The sequence below is a fragment of the Dendrobates tinctorius genome, unplaced genomic scaffold (assembly GCF_039654945.1).
Source record: "Dendrobates tinctorius isolate UK_male_01 unplaced genomic scaffold, ASM3965494v1 ptg000045l, whole genome shotgun sequence".
Classification (NCBI taxonomy): domain Eukaryota; kingdom Metazoa; phylum Chordata; class Amphibia; order Anura; family Dendrobatidae; genus Dendrobates; species Dendrobates tinctorius.
Window position 1 is genome coordinate 11459487 of NW_027361713.1, and position 23208 is coordinate 11482694.

Genomic DNA, 23208 nt, shown 5'->3' on the forward strand with positions numbered 1-23208 from the left:
TAGTGAGAATGAGTCTGCGTCTTTGCCTCCTCATAGGAGTTATGACTGTGCAATTGAGCTGAGCCCGGGGTGTAAATTTCCCAAGGGTCGGCTTTTCAATTTATCTGTACCCGAGCACGAGGCTATGCGATCCTATATTAAGGAGTCGTTGGAGAAGGGTCATATTAGACCATCCTCTTCACCCTTAGGTGCTGTTTTTTTTTTCGTGGCCAAAAAAGATGGTTCATTAAGGCCTTGTATTGACTATCATGCCCTCAACAAAATTACTGTTAAATATCAGTATCCGTTACCCCTGATTTCTGATCTATTCTCCAGAGTTAAAGGTGCTTGCTGGTTTACCAAGCTTGACCTCAGGAGGGCGTATAATCTTATTCGCATTGAGCATGGGGATGAATGGAAGACGGCGTTTACTATTCCGGAAGGACATTTTGAGTACCTGGTGATGCCTTTTGGACTCACTAATGCCCCTTCTGTCTTCCAATCCTTCATGAATGATATTTTCCACGACTTTGTGGATACATTTTTGATTATCTATCTGGATGATATATTTTGATCTTTTCCAAGGATTGGGACTCTCATGTGGAACATGTTCGGACTGTGTTCCGGATTTTGAGGGAGAATTCCCTATATGTCAAGGGATCAAAATGCCTTTTTGGGGTACAGAGGATTTCATTTTTGGGATTCATTTTGTCTCTGTCAACTATTGAAATGGACCTGGCCAAGGTACAGGCCATTTATGATTGGGTTCAGCCCACTTCTTTGAAGGCCCTCCAGAAGTTTTTGGGTTTTGCTAATTTTTATCGGAAATTTATAGCTAATTTTTCTAGTATTGCCAAGCCATTGACTGATTTGACTAAGAAGGGTGCTGAAGTGCTGAATTGGTCTCCGGAGGCTGTTTCTTCCTTTCAGGAGCTGAAGCGAAGATTCACTTCTGCTCCGGTTCTGCAGCAACCTGATGTCTCACTCCCGTTTCAGGTAGAGGTGGACGCCTCTGAGATTGGCGCAGGAGCTGTTTTGTCCCAAAAAGATCCTGTGACATCTAAAATGAATCCCTGTGCTTTCTTTTCCCGAAAGTTCTCCCCATCCGAACGTAACTATGATGTGGGGAATCGGGAACTGTTGGCCATGAAATGGGCATTTGAGGAGTGGAGACATTGGTTGGAGGGAGCTAAACACCAGGTCGTGGTCCTTACTGACCACAAGAATTTGATTTACCTGGAGTCGGCCAAACGCTTGAATCCTAGACAGGCTAGGTGGGCCTTGTTTTTCACACGTTTTGATTTTGTGGTCTCTTTTCTTCCTGGCACTAAGAATGTCAAGGCAGACGCCCTCTCTAGGAGTTTCTTTGCTGATTCTCTTGTTGTGACCAAGCCTGCTACCATCTTAGGCGAGGGGGTAGTTCTTTCTGCCATCTCGCCCGATTTGAGACGTGCTCTGGAAGAGTTTCAGGAGGACAAACCTGAGCATTGTCCCAGTGGAAAGTTGTATGTTCTTGACCAGTGGAGGAAGAGAGTGATGTCTGAAGTTCAATGCTCTGCATTGGCTGGTTATCCAGGTATTTTTGGTACTAGAGATCTGGTGAGTTGATCTTTTTTCTCGTGATGTCAGGAATTTTGTGCAGTCCTGTGGGACTTGCTCCCGGTCTAAGGCCGGTTTCACACTAGCGCATTTTCAACGCGCGCACGGCCGGGGGTAGCTCCGCCCCCGATCCGGCTCTCTGCCCGGCGTGCCCGCCCCTTCCTTGTAGCGCCGCCTCCTAGCGGACAGCGGCGCCTGCGATCGGCGCACCCTATCTTTAGCATAGGGTGCGCCGATCGTGCGCAGGCCGTGCGCTAGTTGCGCTTTGACCTGCGCTGCGCACTTTTGACGGTGCGCCGTGCGCGCCAAAATCGAACTTTTCGGATTTTGGCGCGCACGGCGCACCGTCATAAGTGCGCAGCGCAGGTCAAAGTGCAACTAGCGCACGGCCTGCGCACGATCGGCGCACCCTATGCTAAAGATAGGGTGCGCCGATCGCAGGCGCCGCTGTCCGCTAGGAGACGGCGCTACAAGGAAGGGGCGGGCACGCCGGGCAGAGAGCCGGATCGGGGGCGGAGCTACCCCCGGCCGTGCGCGCGTTGAAAATGCGCTAGTGTGAAACTGGCCTAAACCTTGTTCTCGCTCTGGTGGGTTGTTGATGCCTTTGCCGGTGCCCAAGAGGCCATGGACCCATATTTCAATGGATTTTATCTCTGATATGCCTGTCTCTCAGAGAATGACTGTTATTTGGGTGATTTGTGATAGGTTCTCTAAGATGGTTCATCTTGTACCACTCCCTAAGTTGCCATCTTCTTCTGAGTTGGTGCCCTTGTTTTTGCAACAGGTAGTTCTCTTGCACGGGATTCCTGAGAACATTGTGTCTGACAGAGGAGTTCAGTTTGTGTCTAGATTTTGGAGGACTTTCTGTTCCAAGCTGGGAATTCAGTTGTCCTTCTCCTCTGCGTTTCACCCTCAGACCAACGGGCAGACGGAGAGAACAAACCAGACTTTGGAGTCGTATTTGAGATGTTTTATTTCGGCTGATCAGGATGATTGGGTTTCATTTTTGCCCTTGGCCGAATTTGCTTTAAATAATAGAGCTAGTTCTGCCACTTTGATGTCACCTTTTTTTTTGTAACTTTGGGTTTCATCCTCGATTTTCTTCAGGGCAGGTGGAGCCTTCTGCCTGCCCAGGTGTTGACACTGTGGTGGAGAGAATGCACCAGATCTGGGACCAAGTGGTGGATAAGTTGTCTCTCTCCCAGGAAAAGGCCCAGCGGTTTTCCAACCGGCATAGGACCATTGGTCCCCAGTTTAAGGTGGGTGATATGGTTTGGTTGTCATCAAAAAATATCGCTATGAAGGTGGCTTCTCCTAAGTTTTAGCCTAGATTTATTGGACCTTACAAGATTTTGGAGATTATTAATCCGGTCTCTTTTCGGTTGGCTCTTCCTGTCACGTTTAAGATTCATAATGTGTTCCATAAGTCCTTGTTGAAGAGGTTTGTTGAACCAGTAGTTCCTGGGGTGGCACCTCCTGACCCTGTATTGGTTGAAGGTAACATGGAGTATGAGGTAGAGAAGATACTGGATTCCCGTCTGGCTAGACGGAGACTCCAGTATTTGGTTAAGTGGAAGGGTTATGGTCAGGAGGATAATTCCTGCGTCTCTGCCTCTGATATTCATGCCGAAAGATTGGTGCGTGCCTTTCATCGGGCTCACCCTGATCGCCCTGGTGGCATGGATGAGGGTTCGGTGACCCCTCCTCAAGGGGGAGGTACTGTTGTGAGTTCATTTTTCCCTTCACCAGTGAGGTCTGATGAACTCCCTCTTCTGGTGAAGGAAGGTAGTGAGGCTGATTACCAAACAGCTGAGCAGGTAGATTATGACTGGGTCACAGGAACTGATGACTGGATATAAGGCAGCCGACGCCCAGCTGCCTTGCCGGTGATTTTCCTGCTGGATTCTTGGAGACCAGTCTGATTTCTGCTTCTCAAAGCTAAGTTTTGCTCTGCCTTTTGTACACTTTAGTTCTGGTTTTGTTTGCCTTGTTTTTTTGGAGTTCAGCCATCCCTGGCCGGGGGTGAGCTGAATTCCATTTTTGTCTCTTATCTGTTGATCTCTGGCTCTGTCTTCAGAATATACCTGAGTGCTGATATAGTCTTTTTGAAGCCTAGCGACTTCAGGGCCTGTTTTTCCTATCAGTCAGTTGGTTCATTTTTGGATAGGGTTTTTGCGGATTGCAAACAGCAGCTTTTCTATCCTGTCCTATTTAGTTAGCTTGGGCCCCATCATTTGCTCAACCTATCTTTCTATCTGTGTTAGTGTTTTTTCATCTTGCTTCACAGTCATTATATGTTGGGGGCTGCCTATTGCTTTGGGGTCTGCTCTGGGGCAGTTTAGATTTCCCCTTTCTGTCTTTAGGCTAATTTAGTTCTCCGGCTGTGATCGAGGGGTCTAGGGCACCGTAGGAACCCCCCACGGCTACTGCTAGTTGTTGTGGATATGTTCAGGGGTCTGCAATCCGATAGCTTCCAACTTCTCTGGTTTTCTGGACTTAGCTATTATTTTTGTTTTTTCCTCCTTCGGTGACTCATCCATAACAGTGCTCCTTTCCAACATTCCGCCAACATATGTGCCTTTTCTGAACGTCTCCCTCTTAGCGCCTTTAGTGAAGTACTCACAGTACTGAGTTACACTGGAATTCCTCCTGTCAGATGTTCCTATGAACTTTACTTGTACGACAGACAGCTGTTGCCTGCTTCGGGGACTCCTTCCTGCCTAGTCCTGGCTCACTATCGATGCAGTTGTGCCCCCAAGTCTTGTGTGGGAATAAAGCGGTGACAACTTCTATTCCTCCGGTGTCTGCTGCAGGACCATTAGTATCCATACAACCTCGGGGACCGGACCCTGACCTTGCGCTTAGAACTTGGGAAGGGTTCTCCTCTAACCCTGATCCTTGGTTCTCTTCTTCTCCTCGCGTTCCGTACTAATCCTTTCCTTCTTATGGAGAGTCAGGCTTTCTATTAATGTTCCTTTCCTGTGCCAGCGGACCCAGATCACTGAGGTCGGCTGCAGCACTTCCTTCATCCATCCCCCTCAGGGGATCTCCTTTCACAGACTGACCTCGTCAGACTCCTGTGACTAACTGACTAATTCCTATCCTCTTCCCGCTCTTTTAGTGCAAACTAAACTCCACCCGCCTCCCAGCACGCTTTGTGTTCCAAGCAGGGAGCCACCAAGGGTGCTTTGCTACACTACTATGTTGTGTGGGATGCAGGTGTTGGAGTGTGGTCAGGTATCTCCACCTTACCTGAATAGTGGGGTACCACACCTCAGGAGGAGGTGCAGCACCTCTGTGGCGACAGAACCCTCAGGGGCGCCACAGTAAGAGGTCTTAATATCTCAATACTGGCAATCACAAAAGGGGCCTGACACCAAAATAAGGGAACTAAAGCAGCATCAGGGGGTGTCCAATGGCCTAGGAAGAATCTAATTTGTTGTTGAAGGCCGTGATTTGTTGATAGTGTAACACCCAGTAATATAGCCGCCTGTTGCCCCATGACCACTGAGCCGATAGACTGCAGCATAGTTCAGCACTGCCTATATTATGCATATCCTGCCTGCAGTGTTGACCCTAAGGCTAAGTGCACACGTACCGGAACTCTCGCGGAAATTACCGCGAGAATTCCGGAATTCCAGTCCGCGGGAAAACCGCATTTTAAATTCCCGCGATTTTCCCGCGGAAAAACTAGCATTTTGCAAGCGTATTTAGCTTGCAAAATGCTAGCATTCTCCAAGCGATCTGTAGCATCGCTGGGAGAACTGATTGACAGATTGGTCACACTCATCAAACATAGTGTTTGACAAGTGTGACCAACTTTTTACTACTGAGGCCGCCTATGCAGCATCAGTAGTAAAAGATAAAATGTAAAAAAAAAATAAAAAATGGTGTACCTTCCGACGTCCCGCGCATCCGTTCCCAGTAATCCTTTGCGAAAATGCCCGCGATGACGTCCGTTCTCGCGGGATCGCGATGTCTCGCGGTCATTCGCGATGACGTCGCGCGAATGACCGCGAGACTTCGCGATCCCGCGAGACTGGATGTCATCGCGGGCATTTTCGCAAAGGACTACTCGGAACGAGAGCGTGAAGAGAAGCGGAAAGACTGCGCGGGACGTCGGAGGGTGAGAATAACAATATTTTTTATTTTTAAATTCTATTTTTTACAGGGATATGGTACCCAGAGCCCGGAGGACAGTCTCCTCTCCTCCGGACCGTGGGTACCATCCGCCATTGTTCTGCTTACTTTCCGCATGGTGTGCACAGCCACATGCGGGAAGTAAGCGGAACAATGCATTCCTATGGGTGCGGGATCGCCGCGATTCCGCAAATTAATGAGCATGCTGCGGTTTTTACCGCGAAGCGATTCCGCCGTGGTAAAAACCGCAGCATTAGCACAGCATTGCGGAATCCCATAGGAATGCATGGGATGCTTATTTTTCTCGTTTTCGCGGCAAAATCGCGCGGTTAAAACAGCCGCGGAAACGCGAAAAAAACGCCACGTGTGAACGCAGCCTAAACCTGGTGAAGAGCCGCAGGTATAATGATAATTTTATTTTATATAGCGTCAACATATAATGCAGCATTTTACAATAAGGAGGGACATATACAGACAAAAAATTCAATACAATTTAAGACAGTTTAAAAAGTTACATTAGGAGTGAGAGCCCTGCTCCCAAGCTTACAATCTACCAGGAAATAAAGGTGGGGCACAATAGATGAAAAGTGCTTGTTATTGCCAGTCCAGCAATTGTAATGAACGGGAATATTCATAAAAAGCTGCATGATCCAGTAATCAGCCAGTGACTGTATATGTACACGTATGATCCGGTCATTACCAAGTGTGTTTAAGTGCAATTATCAAGTGCAGTTTATCATGTGCATGGAGGGTGTGGAGACAGATGAATAGGAGGGAGCATATCATGAATAATGTTAGGAAGGAGGGAAGAGGAAATGTAAAGGTACTGTCACACTTAGCGATGCACCAGCGATCCCGACCAGCGATATGACGCGGTCAGGATCGCTGGTGCATCGCTAAGTGGTCGCTAGTGAGCTGCCACACAGGCAGATCTCACCAGCGACATATTAGCGGTTGGGGGTCGCTACTTACCTGTCAGATGCGGTGATCCTGATGTCCTCCCGCACGTGTCCACGCGTCGCTCGTCGGCGCCACAGGAAGCCCAGCAGGAAGCTGATGACGAGAAACGGCCCAGGACTTTCTCGCGCGATCAGCGATAACCAGCGGGGGAGCCGGTCGGAGGTAAGTATCACACATAGCGATATCGCTAGCAAGATCGCTATAACGTCACAAAACCAGTGACGTTATAGCGATATTGATAGCGATATCGCTTAGTGTGACAGGCCCTTTAGGTTAGTGAGTTGAGGTGATAGGGTTGTTTAACCCCTTCATGACCGGAGGCATTTTTGGTATTGCTCTCTTTCTTCCAAGAGGCTTAACTTTTTTATTTTTCTGTCAATATGGCCATGTGAGGGCTTGTTTCTTCTGGTACAAATTGTACTTCTGAAAGACACTATTGGTGTTAACATATCGTGTACTGGAAAACGGGAAAAAAATTCCAAGTGCGTTGAAGAAAAAAGTGCAATGCCACAGTTGTTTTTTGTTTTGCTTTTTTACTAGGTTCACTAAATGCTAAAACTGACCTGCCATTATGATTTTCCAGGTCATTACGAGTTCATGGACACCAAACATGTCAAGGTTATTTTTATCCAAGAGGTGAAAAAAAATTCCAAACTTTGTTAAAAAATTTTTTTTTTTAAATTGTGCCATTTTCCGATACCCGTAGCGTCTCCACTTTTCGTGATCTCGGGTTGGTTGAGGGCTCATTTTTGAACGCCGAGCTGTCATTTTTAATGTTACCAATTTGGTGCATATACAATCTTTTGATTGCTCATTAACATTTTAATGCAATGTTGCGGTGACCAAAAAAATGTAATTCTGGCATATTGACTTTTTTCTTGCTACGCTGTTTAGCGATCAGAATAATCCTTTTTTTATTGATAGATCTGGCGACTCTGAACACGGCAATACCAAATATGTGTATGTTCAATTTTTTTATTGTTTTATTTTGAATGCGGTGAAAGGGGGGTTATTTGAACTTTTATATATATTTTTTTCACTTTTGGCATGCTCCAATAGTCTCCATGGGAAACTAGAAGCTGCCATAACCTGATCGGCTCTGCTGCATACTGCTACATTCAGGTGATGACCAGATCACCAGAACCTCACTTGCTATGAGCGCTGACCACCGATCTATGAGCGCCGACCATAGAGGTCTACAGGAGACCTCTGGTTGTCATGCCAACCCATCGGTGATCGCGTGACGGGGGTCACCGATGGTCAGATTTACAGCGTGATTGCCGGAAGTGCATGTTAAATGCCGCTGTCAGCATTTGTTAACGGGTTAATAGCTGCAAGTGGATCACGATTCCACCCGCGGCTGTTCCGAGAAAAATGTCAGCTGTTGAAACCAGCTGACATGTTCCGGGAAAGATGTGGGCTGATCGCCGGAGCCCACATCAAAGGGAGGGTATCTGACATCGGCATACTATTAAGCTCCATGTCGAAAAGGGGTTAAAGTGATGTGCTTTTAAAGCACACTTAAAAACTGGGGGCTAGTTAACAGTCAGATCGCTTGGGGTAGTGCATTCCAGAGGACTGTCGCAGGTATGTCTTGTATCAGTGAACATAGTGTCAATGAGTATAATAGTGAAACCAGGGAGGGCACCACCAAATACAATAGTGGGATCCTCCTGCAGTCAGCAAGAAAATAGTACTATATACATGTAGAAAAGCTACTGACCAGAAAAGCAGGGATCACCAAAAATAATGATAATTTTTATTAGACAACCATTGACAACACACATATAAAAACAGTTAAAAGTCATAACACATGACAGATCATACACAAGGCTCCTAATAAAGCCAAACAAGCATCCCCCATGGAGCTAAAATAGTTGGGCAGTAAATACAAATAGTCTGAAGAGAGCAGTGTATAACAGAGGTAATCAGTAACAGTGATTCAGAATATACATAATGCAATACATGCCACTAATAATAACCTGTAAGTTATCCATGTATCAATAAATATGGACTCAAAACATGTCCAACAATACTGCTGCAGCGATATGAATAAACATACAAGGACAGGTTAAGGTAAAACCAAGGTAGAGGAGAACAAGTCGTGCCATATAAGAAATAGACACACAAAACATGCTCTACAGAAGATGCACAAATAAAGTTGCCCAGAATATCCTAATAACCCTCTTACATATGGGGGAGCTTGTGGAGTGCCCTGCCCGACGCGTGTCGCTACCGCAAGGTAGCTTCGTCAGGGGCTAGAGAGTGTGTGCAATGAAGGTCATATAAATACATACCAAAATAAACTTAATAAGTAGCAGCTGCGAGGTTTAATCTGATTAAACGCAATGTGTGAAGGCGCAAGGACGCGTGTCAGGCCGGGACCGGATATATAACCCGTGACTCTCCACTCCTTCCGGGTACATACAAGAGAGACGCGGTAACTTGAGCTGCGCATGTGCCAAAGGCAAGGTAGTTATAGCAACCAGAGGACGCTGGTGTCGGCGATTATACAGCAAGCGGTCGTCATAGTAATCAAAGAACGCACAAATCGGCGATAGATAGCAGCTTAGGAGACTTTTATCTCGATTAGGTATATTATATGAGGGCGCAAAGAAGCATATCAAATCAAGGCCAAAAGTATGACCCATTCCTTGCAGATAGATACAAAAGATACGGTGGCACATACTGCGCATGTCCAAAGACATGATAATTATAGTGACCAAAAGACACCAATACCGGCGAGTATGCACAAATAATTAGTGATCATGGTAAACAGTAAAAATTGAAAAAGATCTAATGCCAATACTTGGATCTTGAATATTCAGTATTTTAAAAAGTTCTCCATTGCTGCAGTACAAAGGAAAATACCAATAATCCGCATACTAATACCCTACATATAAAACGCACGCATAGAATGTAATGGCTGCATTAGTTCTAATCATATTGATAAATAAAGAATAAAAGATAAATAACGCGCAAAAAAAAAAAAACAAAAAAAACCCAAAAACTATAAACCGCAAAACATAATTGCTAAATTACGGCGAGAGAGACTTACTCATCGTCATAGCCAGACAACGCTGGTAACAGGAATGAGTGACCATGCTGAATACTCAAATCAAAAATATGCAAGAAAACTCGCCGTTACTCCAACATAAGAAAGGATAACAGCAGGGGTGCGTGCCGATGTCAAGCACACAACCGCATACATAGATTACACTTGCCAAATTGGTTCTAAACATCTTATTTGGTAACAGCTAAATAACGAACCCTAAAAATAGGGTCAGGGCTATGACCCACGATGCGTAATTGTTTAATTGCAACAAAGAGAGCTTGTTCGTCATAACAGTTAGAAGACACTGATAGTTTAAAAGCATGACATAATTCATGGTATGAATCACCCAGTCCTATTTATTATCATAATATATAAACAAAATAACACGAAGACAAAAAAAAAAAAAAAAAAAAGGAAGGTAAGTGTTGTCACACCAAAGGTGTAAAGCCCTGAATAGAATGCCAAGGATAATCTAATACGAGAAAGAATATGTAAATGCAGGAAAAAGATCCAGAAATACAATGGAACTTATTTCAAGCAGACCAGGATTGGCTATGAAATAGAAATTCTCCACAAGCTCCCCCCAAGGGCATCCAGGAGGTAAATATATACTAGTAACAAAGCACATTGGGGTGAAAAACATAGTTGAGCAAAATACTAGACTCATAAGAGCAGTATAATTACAGAAAGACAACTATATATGCTCATAACATAAGTCTAGATGACAAACAATTCTGGTCAAAGATAAAGTCCTTTGAGAGAAGTCCATAGTATAATAGATGTGCAGATCATGTTGTAAGGCGTCAAGAGACCAACTTTATCCAGGTAACACCGGGAAGAGAGATAGATCTAAATTGACGAAACAGAAGTCGAGAGCAAATTTTCGAATCATAAGGTCCAGAGCAGAAGAGGTGTGAGATTTAATATCCGGGATCTACAAAAACAGAAGAAAACTTGTAAAACAAACCAAATCAAATCTGTTTGTAATATCCGGTAAATAATAAATCTTCATTTAATCCCAGAGGGGAACGACTCCGAAGGTGGAAAATCCACCTGAATTCACGTTTCAACAATTCCAACGAGATGTCCCCCCCTCTAATGTTGGTCTGTACAGCTTCCAACCCCAGGACTCTAATACCAGCGCTACACCCATGGTGTTCACGCAAAAAATGCAAGGCTACCGGGGTTAAGGGTTTACCTTTATCACGATCTGTTTTAGCTGTATTGATATTTGAGAGGTGTTGTTGAATCCTCTTTCTAAGTTCCTGTGTGGTTTGTCCCACATAAATTTTCGGGCAACGACAAACCAATGCATATATCAAATTTTTGGACCTACAGTTAAAAAAAGTCTTAGAAAAGACCGGGAAAGTCAAGGTGGGTAAATTAACACCCTCACTACCAACAGTGAGATGACAAATGCTGCAACCACAACAGGCAAAGGTCCCAACCAGGCGTGCCCCTCTATTCAAACTGATAACAGGTCTTTTAAAGTGACTATGACACAAGGAATCCTTCAGGGATTTTGCTTTTCTAGCAATGAGAGTGGGTTGTCGTGCAATATGCGGAGCCAACTTGGGCTCTTCGACCAACATTCCCCAGTACTTCATCAAAATGCCTCGCAAATCATGCCAGTGATTGTTATATGTGGTAACAAGACCCAGAGGTCTATCACACCTTGGCGGTCGTGAGCGCAACAAATCAGCCCGATTGGCACCCCTAGCTGATTGAAAAGCCCTAGAAATTACCTTATGTGGGTAGCCCCTGTCTTTAAAGCGTCTTGTCAAGTCCCTGGCTTGTGTCAAAAAATCCTGTTGGGTAGAGCAATTTCTTTTTAGACGGTAAAATTGTCCCTTAGGAATCCCGTTCTTCAGATGCTTCGGATGAAAGCTTGAGTAGTGCAAAATACTGTTGGTGGAAGTCGGTTTACGAAAAAGCGTCGTCTTAATAGAAGACCCCTCCAAGACCAATCTCAAATCCAAAAATTCAACCGCAGATCCTGCAAAATTAGCTGTGAGATGAATGTTTAGATTATTGTTATTGAGTTTGTCAACGAAGTTTTTACATTCTTCCAAAGGCCCAGACCATAATAGGAGGACGTCATCGATATAACGCCACCATTTGAATACATGATCTCTGAACTTGGTAAGTGGGTAGACGTATGTCAACTCCCACCACCCGAGAAACAGATTCGCATAAGATGGGGCACAACGTGCCCCCATTGCTGTACCTGAAACCTGCCTAAAAAATGCCCGGTCAAAAACAAAATAATTTTTGTCCAAGATGAAATATAACAGGTCAATTAAGAATGAATCATGTTGGCGATCACCAGTGGTGTGATGTTCCAAGAAATAGGCGATTGCCTGAATACCCAAATCGTGTCAGATATTGGTGTACAAAGATTCGACATCCAATGAAACTAAAAATGTGTTAGGCGGGATAATCAAATCATTTAACAGAACCAAAAGATGTGAGGTATCCTTCACATGGGAATAAAGGGTAGTGACTAAGGGCTGAAGAAAAAAATCAACATAAATACAAGGTTTCTCAAAAATGCCACCAATACCCGACACGATGGGTCGACCCGGAGGATCTACAGTAGATTTGTGCACCTTGGGTAACATGTAAAAGGTTGGAACCCTCGGGTGGTGGGTAGTAAGAAATTCTCTTTCTTTTTTACTGATGACATTGTGGGCCTGGGCCGTATTTAAGAGTTTATCCAATTTGGTATTAAACACTGTAGTGGGATCAGAAGGAAGTTTCAAATAGAAATGGGCGTTACTCAATTGTCTCCTAGCCTCCTTAAGATACTGATCAGCAGGCCAGATGACAATATTGCCGCCTTTATCAGCTTCCCTTATCACAAGATCTTTGTTGTCACTAAGATTTCTTAAGGCCTTCCTTTCAGATTTGGTAATATTGTTATGACAATCAGGTTTAACTCTAAGTTGCTGTATGTCCCTACATACCGCATCAAAGAAGATCTGGACCACAGGAAATAGCGAGAATTTAGGTATTGGTGTCTTTTGGTCACTATAATTATCATGTCTTTGGACATGCGCAGTATGTGCCACCGTATCTTTTGTATCTATCTGCAAGGAATGGGTCATACTTTTGGCCTTGATTTGATATGCTTCTTTGCGCCCTCATATAATATACCTAATCGAGATAAAAGTCTCCTAAGCTGCTATCTATCGCCGATTTGTGCGTTCTTTGATTACTATGACGACCGCTTGCTGTATAATCGCCGACACCAGCGTCCTCTGGTTGCTATAACTACCTTGCCTTTGGCACATGCGCAGCTCAAGTTACCGCGTCTCTCTTGTATGTACCCGGAAGGAGTGGAGAGTCACGGGTTATATATCCGGTCCCGGCCTGACACGCGTCCTTGCGCCTTCACACATTGCGTTTAATCAGATTAAACCTCGCAGCTGCTACTTATTAAGTTTATTTTGGTATGTATTTATATGACCTTCATTGCACACACTCTCTAGCCCCTGACGAAGCTACCTTGCGGTAGCGACACGCGTCGGGCAGGGCACTCCACAAGCTCCCCCATATGTAAGAGGGTTATTAGGATATTCTGGGCAACTTTATTTGTGCATCTTCTGTAGAGCATGTTTTGTGTGTCTATTTCTTATATGGCACGACTTGTTCTCCTCTACCTTGGTTTTACCTTAACCTGTCCTTGTATGTTTATTCATATCGCTGCAGCAGTATTGTTGGACATGTTTTGAGTCCATATTTATTGATACATGGATAACTTACAGGTTATTATTAGTGGCATGTATTGAATTATGTATATTCTGAATCACTGTTACTGATTACCTCTGTTATACACTGCTCTCTTCAGACTATTTGTATTTACTGCCCAACTATTTTAGCTCCATGGGGGATGCTTGTTTGGCTTTATTAGGAGCCTTGTGTATGATCTGTCATGTGTTATGACTTTTAACTGTTTTTATATGTGTGTTGTCAATGGTTGTCTAATAAAAATTATCATTAGTTTTGGTGATCCCTGCTTTTCTGGTCAGTAGCTTTTCTACATGTATATCATAGTGTCATTGAGTGGTCTTTTGGACTCAGGAAGTTTGGTAACCCACTTGGTAACTTCCTCATCATCTGATTCCTGGAAAGATAGTGGGCGGCTGCTGTATCCATGGGGATGCTAAAGACTATCCTTTGGTCCAAGTGGTCATTGACACAAACTGTGGCACTGAGCCCCATGAGGTTCGAAGAGTCAAGGACCTATTAGGCCCTATGATAAAAGGTTGGGACTTTGCCTTATTTTGGGATTTGGGGGGAAAGTGGGGTCGCCTGGTTACTCAGGCAACAGCCAGGTCACCTTTAAAGAAAACTCAATGCAGCCCGAGTCTGACCTGTTTCCTTCTGTGTGTTGGTTTGCTATGAGGATGTGAAGGCATCCCCTGAGCTGGGATTGTCCAGGGGACACTTTGGGACTGCTCAACTCAGGGATATAACTCTTAAAGGAGCATTTCCTAATGTAAACTTTACTAAATGGGGTTGCTCAAGAGCCAGGGGATGATATCAGATATCCTCATTTTTCTATGAATTAGGAATTATTATATTGTGTCACCAAGCAGAAGGGTGAGGTGATTTAGCAGATGTGGGTCATAGAACCTTACAGACACAGGGTGTTAGACATAGCCCAGGTGGCCATTTGGAGGTAGACAAAATCTTTAAACGGATCCTTCAGAGGTTCTACTGGACCGTCTGTCACCAAGAGATCATGAATTATTGTAGGTCATATCTCCCATCAACCAATTAACCTCCCCTGTCACTCAATTCTGTAGTCCCTCAGTGCTGCTACCCATCTCTGGGTTCCCATTTGATTGCATAGCAATGGATTTAATGTGTCCCCTGATCAAGACCAACAGAGGGCACCAGTATATCTTGGTGGTACTCAATTATACTACACAGAACACAGAGACAGTGCCATTAAGGAACTCCTCTGCAAAGAATATAGCCTGAGAGCTTGCCTATACCTTTTCCAGAATGAGACGGCCGAAAGTGATCCTAATGAATAAAGGGACTCCGTTCATGTTGAATGTAATGTGAGAGTTGTGCAAAGCCCTGCAAATCACATAAAGCAGGACCTTGGTGTACCACACACAACCGGACGGTCTCGTGGAAAAATGTAATAAAACCTTGAAGGCCATGCTAAAGAAGGTTGTGGAGAAGGATGGCTGAGACTGGGGCTGTCAACTGCCGTATCTGCTATTTTCCATCAAAGAAGTTCCAATAGCCTCCACAGGGTTTTCCACTTTTGAGCTTTTGTGTGGCTGTCACCCTGTGGCCTCCTGTTGTGAGTTCATTTTCCCCTTCATTACTGAGGCCCGAGGAACTCCCTCTTCTGGTAAAGAAAGGTAGTGAGCCTGACTGTCAAACATCTGAGGCTGATGATGAGGACTGGCTGAGTGGAGTTACGGACTGGATATAAGGCGGCCGACGCCCTTCTGCCCTGCGGGTGATTTCTCTGTGGGATCCTTGGAGACCAGTCTGAATTCCTGCTCCTCCAAAGCTAAGTTTGCTGCTCGGCCCTTTGCTTTGGTGCTTTGACTTTGTTTTTGCTTTGTTTTTCTGGATTTCTGCCATTCCCTGCTGGGGTGTGCTGAATTCATTTAGCTCTGTCTTCTGAAAATACCTGAGTGCTGATTCAGTTTTTGAAGCCTAGCTGCTTCAGGGCCTTTTTCATATCAGCTGGTTGGCTTATGTCTTTGATAGGGTTTTGGCAGATTGCAGACAGCAGCCTTCCTGTCCTTTCCTATCTAGGTAGTTTTGGGGCCCCGTCTTTGCTCAGTCTATCTTTCTGTCTGTGTTAGTATTTTCATCTTGCTTCACCGTCATTATATGTTGGGGGCTGCCTATTGCTTTGGGGTCTGCTCTGGGGCAGTTTAGATTTCTCCTTTCTTTCTTTAGGCCTATGTATTTCTCCGGCTGTGATCGAGGGGTCTAGGGCATCGTAGGAACCCCCCACGGTTACTGCTAGTTGTGTTGATAGGTTCAGGGGTCTGCAATCTGATAGTTGCCAACTTCTCTGGTTTTCTGGACTTAGCTTGTATTTCTGCTTTTGCCTCCTACGGTGACTCATTCATAACAGAATCACCCGCCTTACCGCAGATTCTAGGGTACTCAATAGCAGGAAAGAATTGTTTAAAAAAAAAAAAAAAAAAAAAAAAAAGTGTTTATTTTTTCCTCTATATCTCTGAGGCCGTAGGGGGAATTTTTTTTTTCTCTCAATGGAGATAAAGCAATTGTCTGATCGTGTGGAGCAGCTCGCCGCTGAAGTGCGGGGAATTTCCGCCTACCTTGCTCATTCACATGCTGCTGAACCAAAGATTCCTACACCTGATGTATTTTTTGGGGATCGGTCTAAATTTTTGAATTTCAAAAATAATTGTAAATTATTTTTTGCCTTGAAGCCTAACTCGTCAGGGAGCTCCGCGTAGCAGGTTAAAATTGTCATCTCTTTGCTGCATGGCGAGCCCCAGGATTGGGCATTTTCTTTGAAACCAGATGATCCTATTCTGACTAATGTGAACGCATTCTTTCAAGCTTTGGGGTTGTTGTATGACGAACCTAATACCATTGATCAGGCTGAAAAGACCCTGCTGGCATTGAGCCAGGGTCGTGATTCTGCAGAATTGTACTGTCAAAAATTCCGAAAGTGGGCAGTACTTACTACCTGGAATGATAATGCCTTGGCTGCTCTCTTTCGGAAGGGGTTGTCAGAAGCCGTAAAAGATACTATGGTGGGATTTCCTGTTCCCTCTGGTCTTGACGATTCTATGTCATTAGCCATTCAGGTTGATCGGCGTTTGCGCGAACGCAAAGCTGCACGAGAGGTGTTGCCACCTGTTGAACAAATGTCTGAACCTATGCAATGTGATAGAGTTTTTTCCAGAGAGCAGCGTCAGGAGTTCAGAAGGCGTAATAAGTTGTGTTTTTTCTGTGGAGATGCCTCGCATATTATTTCTGTCTGTCCCAAACGAGAGAAACGCTTTGCACACACGTTTTCTGTTGGGGGTGTTCAACCTAAGTTTCTTCTGGCTATTACTCTGATCTGCTCCCTGTCCACATTTTCCGCCAAGGCTTTTGTGGATTCGGGAGCAGCCCTAAACCTAATGGACTTGGATTTTGCTAAACGTTGTGGATTTCCGATGACACCTCTGCAGACGCCTATCCCTTTGAGGGGAATTGATGCTACTCCTTTGGCTAAAAATAAACCCCAGTTTTGGACCCAGGTGGTAATGCGGGTCGCCCCAGACCATTAAGAAAATTGCAGATTTTTGGTGTTGCATAATCTGCATGATACTGTTGTTCTGGGGTTTCCCTGGTTACAGATTCTTAATCCAGTTTTGGATTGGAAATCTGTGTCTGTGGTGTGTTGGGGTTGTCGGTGTGCCTTTAGTGAGGCTCCGGTGTTTTCCACCTCTCCTCAGTCGCATGATGTTCCTGATTATTTAGTGGACTTTTATGATGTATTTAGTGAGAATGAGTCTGCGTCTCTGCCTCCTCATAGGAGTTATTACTGTGCAATTGAACTGAGCCCGGGGTGTAAATTTCCCAAGGGTCGGCTCTTCAATTTATCTGTACCCGAGCACGAGGCTATGCGATCCTATATTAAGGAGGCGTTGGAGAAGGGTCATATTAGACCATCCTCGTCACCCTTAGGTGCTGGTTTTTTTTTTGTAGCCAAAAAGGATGGATCATTAAGACCTTGTATTGATTATCGTGCCCTCAACAAAATTACTGTTAAATATCAGTATCCGTTACCCCTGATTTCTGATCTATTCTCCAGAGTTAAAGGTGCTTGCTGGTTTACCAAGCTTGACCTCAGGGGGGCGTATAATCTTATTCGCATTAAGCATGGGGATGAATGGAAGACGGCGTTTAATACTCCGGAGGGACATTTTGAGTACCTGGTGACGCCTTTTGGGCTCACTAATGCCTCTTCCGTCTTCCAGTGCTTCATGAATGATATTTTCCGAGATTTTGTCGATAAATTTTTGATTATCTATCTGGATGATATTTTGATCTTCTCCAAGGATTGGGATTCTCATGTGGAACATATTCGGACTGTGTTACGGATCTTGAGGGAGAATTCCCTGTATGTCAAGGGATCTAAATGCCTTTTTGGAGTACAGAGGATTTCTTTTTTGGGATTTATTTTGTCCCCGTCAACTATTGAAATGGACCCGGCCAAGGTACAGGCCATCCACGATTGGGTTCAGCCCACTTCTTTGAAGGCCCTCCAGAAGTTTTTGGGTTTTGCTAATTTTTATCGGAAATTTATAGCAAAATTTTCTAGTATTGCCAAGCCATTGACTGATTTGACTAAAAAGGGTGCTGATGTGTTAAATTGGTCTCCGGAGGCTGTTTCTTCCTTTCAGGAGTTGAAGCGAAGATTCACCTCCGCCCCGGTTTTGCGGCAACCTGATGTCTCACTTCCATTCCAGGTAGAGGTGGATGCTTCTGAGATTGGTGCAGGAGCTGTTTTGTCCCAAAAGGATCCTGTAACATCTAAAATGAATCCCTGTGCTTTCTTTTCCCGAAAGTTCTCTCCATCTGAGCGTAACTATGATGTGGGGAATAGGGAACTGTTGGCCATGAAATGGGCATTTGAGGAGTGGAGACATTGGTTGGAGGGAGCTAAGCATCAAGTCGTGGTTCTCACTGACCACAAGAATTTGATTTACCTAGAGTCGGCTAAGCGCTTGAACCCTAGACAGGCTAGGTGGGCCTTGTTTTTTACACGTTTTGATTCTGTGGTTTCTTTTCTTCCTGGAACAAAGAATGTCAAGGCAGACGCCCTCTCTAGGAGCTTCCTTGCTGATTCTCCTGTGGTGACCAAGCCTGCTACCATCTTAGGCGAAGGGGTAGTTCTTTCTGCCATCTCGCCCGATTTGAGACGTGCTCTGGAAGAGTTCCAGGAGGACAAACCTGAGCATTGTCCCAGTGGAAAGTTGTATGTTCCTGACCAGTGGAAGAAGAGAGTGATGTCTGAAGTTCATTGCTCTGCTTTGGCTGGTCATCCAGGTATTTTTGGTACTAGAGATCTGGTGAGTCGGTTTTTTTGGTGGCCCTCCTTGTCTCGTGATGTCAGGAATTTTGTGCAGTCCTGTGGGACGTGCTCCCGGTCTAAATCGTGTTCTCGCTCTAGTGGGTTGTTGATGCCTTTGCCTGTCCCCAAGATGCCATGGACCCATATTTCAATGGATTTCATCTCTGATATGCCTGTCTCTCAGAGGATGACTGTTATTTGGGTGATTTGTGATAGGTTCTCTAAGATGGTTCATCTTGTACCACTCCCTAAGTTGCCGTCTTCCTCTGAGTTGGTGCCCCTGTTTTTACAACAGGTGGCTCGTTTGCACGGGATTCCTGAGAACATTGTATCTGACAGAGGAGTCCAGTTTGTGTTTAGATTTTGGAGAACTTTCTGTTCCATGCTGGGAATTCAGTTGTCCTTCTCCTCTGCTTTTCACCCTCAGACCAATGGGCAGACAGAGAGAACAAACCAGACCTTGGAGTCATATTTGAGATGTTTTATTTCTGCTGATCAGGATGATTGGGTTTCATTTTTGCCCTTGGCCGAATTTGCTTTGAATAATAGAGCTAGTTCTGCCACTTTGATGTCACCTTTTTTTTGTAACTTTGGGTTTCATCCTCGATTTTCTTCAGGGCAGGTGGAGCCCTCTGCCTGCCCAGGTGTTGACACTGTGGTGGAGAGAATGCACCAGATCTGGGACCAAGTGGTGGATAAGTCATCTCTCTCCCAGGAGAAGGCCCAGCGGTTTTCCAACCAACATAGGACCATTGGTCCCCAGTTTAAGGTTGGTGATATGGTGTGGTTATCATCAAAAAATATTGCTTTGAAGGTGGCTTCTCCTAAGTTTAAGCCTAGATTTATTGGACCTTACAAGATTTTGGAGATTATTAATCCGGTCTCTTTTCGTTTGGCTCTTCCTGTCACATTTAAAATCCATAATGTGTTCCATAAATCTTTGTTGAAGAGGTTTGTTGAACCTGTTGTTCCGGGGGTGGCACCTCCAGACCCTGTATTGGTTGAAGGTAACATGGAGTATGAGGTAGAGAAAGTACTGGATTCCCGTCTGGCTAGACGGAGACTCCAGTATTTGGTTAAGTGGAAGGGTTATGGTCAGGAGGATAATTCCTGGGTCTCTGCCTCTGATATTCATGCCAAACGATTGGTGCGTGCCTTTCATCGGGCTCACCCTGATCGCCCTGGTGGCGTAGTTGTGGGTTCGGTGACCCCTCCTCAAGGGGGAGGTACTGTTGTGAGTTCATTTTCCCCTTCATTACTGAGGCCCGAGGAACTCCCTCTTCTGGTAAAGAAAGGTAGTGAGCCTGATTGTCAAACACCTGAGGCTGATGATGAGGACTAGCTGAGTGGAGTTACGGACTGGATATAAGGCGGCCGACGCCCTTCTGCCCTCCCTGCGGGTGATTTCTCTGTGGGATCCTTGGAGACCAGTCTGAATTCCTGCTCCTCCAAAGCTAAGTTTGCTGCTCGGCCCTTTGCTTTGGTGCTTTGACTTTGTTTTTGCTTTGTTTTTCTGGATTTCTGCCATTCCCTGCTGGGGTGTGCTGAATTCATTTAGCTCTGTCTTCTGAAAATACCTGAGTGCTGATTCAGTTTTTGAAGCCTAGCTGCTTCAGGGCCTTTTTCATATCAGCTGGTTGGCTTATGTCTTTGATAGGGTTTTGGCAGATTGCAGACAGCAGCCTTCCTGTCCTTTCCTATCTAGGTAGTTTTGGGGCCCCGTCTTTGCTCAGTCTATCTTTCTGTCTGTGTTAGTATTTTCATCTTGCTTCACCGTCATTATATGTTGGGGGCTGCCTATTGCTTTGGGGTCTGCTCTGGGGCAGTTTAGATTTCCCCTTTCTTTCTTTAGGCCTATGTATTTCTCCGGCTGTGATCGAGGGGTCTAGGGCATCGTAGGAACCCCCCACGGCTACTGCTAGTTGTGTTGATAGGTTCAGGGGTCTGCAATCTGATAGTTGCCAACTTCTCTGGTTTTCTGGACTTAACTTGTATTTCTGCTTTTGCCTCCTACAGTGACTCATTCATAACAGCCTCCACTGTTTTGCGAAGGAGTCCTGGGAAGCAGAGGCTACATCCTACAGTAGTGTGATTGAGCTTGTCACCTAAATGCAAGAAAGGTTTGCTGAAGTGATGCTTGTTGGGAGAGAACACCTTCCCCAGGTGCACAAAGTGCAGGCAAGGGTTAGGACAGTTCAATCCTGAAGGCCGGGTACTAGTATTGGTACCCACGGTGGATAAAAAATTTCTGACCAAATGACAGGGCCCCTACAGAGTGGTCGAAAAAACTAGTGAGGTCAACAATAAAGTCCCTCAACCAGGGGCAAGGAAGCTCTACCAGGTGTACCATGTCAATCTGATCAAGCCATGGTAAGATCGATAGCCCGTGGAAGCTCCATGTTTGATGGCTTAGTTCAAAGATAACATGAATTATGTCAAGGTGGCAGAGACTCTGTCACGGGCTCAGATGCAGCAGTACTGAGAATAGCTTCATTGGAACAGAGAACTCTTTTCAGAATTCCCAGGTTGTGCTCAGGTCATGGAAGATGAAGTCCTCATGGAGCCTCATGTCAGGGTAAATTTGAAGCCATGTGGTATTCCTGAAACTCGCCAATGGTTGTCAAGATACCATTTGGGATGCTAGGAGCTCCAACCACCTTCCAGAGAGCCATGGACTGAATCTTAGCTCTTCATAAGAAGTACACAGTAGCCTATCTGGATGAAATCATGATCTTCTGCCAAGATTGGGGAAGTCATCTAGGCAAAATCCAGGTGATTTTGATGCTTTGAGAAAGGTGATGTTTTCCATCAATCCAAAGATATGTGCCATTGATATGGAAGAAGGCAAGCACTTGAGCTGTGTCCTAGGCATGGGCGAGATTGAAACCCAAAGTGAATAAGGTTGATGTAATCCAGAAGTGACCACAGCCACTCTCCATTAAGCAAGTAAGTGCATTTCTGGGCATCATGGGCTGCTACCTTCGGTTCATCCCTAATTTTGCCATGATAACAGCAGCTCTGATGGACCTCCTTAAGGGTGTGAATTTGGCTATGACCAAATCGCCTTCTGAAGCTGAGACAGCATTCCAGCAACTGAAGCTAGCCTTATGTAAACAGCCAGTGTTGACATCTTCAGACTTTTCCAAGGAGTTTGTGGTCCAGACGGACGCATCAAATGACAGATTAGGTACCGTCTTGTCTTAGGAAGTGAGCGGCGAAGAACACCCGGTAATGTACCAGAGTTGGAAACTTTCTCCCTGTGAAAAAAACTACTCTATTGTGGATAAGGAGTGTTTGGTGATCAAATGGGCATTGGACACTTTAAGATCCTACCTAATAGGCAAGAAGTTCAACTTAGTGGATGCCCCACTGAGACCGATGAGGGAAAAGAAGGGGAACAATGCCAAGTAACCATGTGCTTCCTAGCACTTCAGGATTTTAGCTTCCATGTAGCGCATAGTCCCGAAAACTGCATGACAATGCTGACACTCGGTCAAGGGTCCACAGTTTAATGGCGAAAGTTGCCAGGCACCACGGTCTTGGACAGAGGGGGTATTTAAGATGGCCACTGGACAGGTTCTTGAGAGGAGACATGTATCATAGAGGTTGGTAGCCTCAGTGATGTGAATCCAGAACAACAGCCTCCACATGTATAGTGCTGAGAGCGTTAATAGGGAGTGTTTAGGGTTGGGTTTAGGAGCAGTCAGGCAGATGGGTGGGACTGGCTGCTCCCAAATCCCCACCCCAGGGCATGATCTGTCAGATATAAGGAAGTCCAGTGAATCATTAGTGTTGCATGTGCAAGGTGAAAAGACCTTGCTTGTATGGCAGAGTGAAGGTCTGACATTTAAACAGGTGAGCCCCTACTAGATGTGAATTGTTTATTTTCTGTTTTGCTGCTGTTATACCTCTAGTGCTCAGAATAGGGTGTTTTTGTTTGCTAAGCAGTATGGTTTATGGATATTTAATAAACTGCAATTTTATTTTGAACCAACCCCTGTGTGTGCACCAAAATCTACCTCTACCTGAGAGCTGATCTCTAAGGGTTCAGAAAATGACACAAAATCATTTTCTTAAAAAAAGTTCTGAAATTTTTTCTCCATTAAAATATAAAAAGAGAAAGCTACACAAGTTTGGTAGCTATGTAATCATACTGAACTGAAGAATTACTTTGCCATGTCAATTTTACTGCATACCGGTTTCGGTAAAAACAAAATTGCAGAATTGTGTTTATTTCCCGATTTCATCATACTTAGATTTTTTTCATCTCCTTTTTTCTGTACATTACTGTCCAATTCATTATTTGCATTTAAGTCACTTTCCTTTTTCCTTGTATTTCTTGACATGCTTTTGCTCTAAATTCTGCAAAGAACGTACACTTTTTTAATTAATT

General features: G+C 44.8%; 1 protein-coding gene across 1 annotated transcript in view; it reads left to right on the top strand.

Moving 5' to 3' along the window:
* The window catches only part of SCUBE3 (signal peptide, CUB domain and EGF like domain containing 3), a 1051867-nt gene that overhangs the window by 72567 nt on the left and 956092 nt on the right, over positions 1–23208 (top strand). The gene's annotated exons all lie outside the window — the stretch shown is intronic.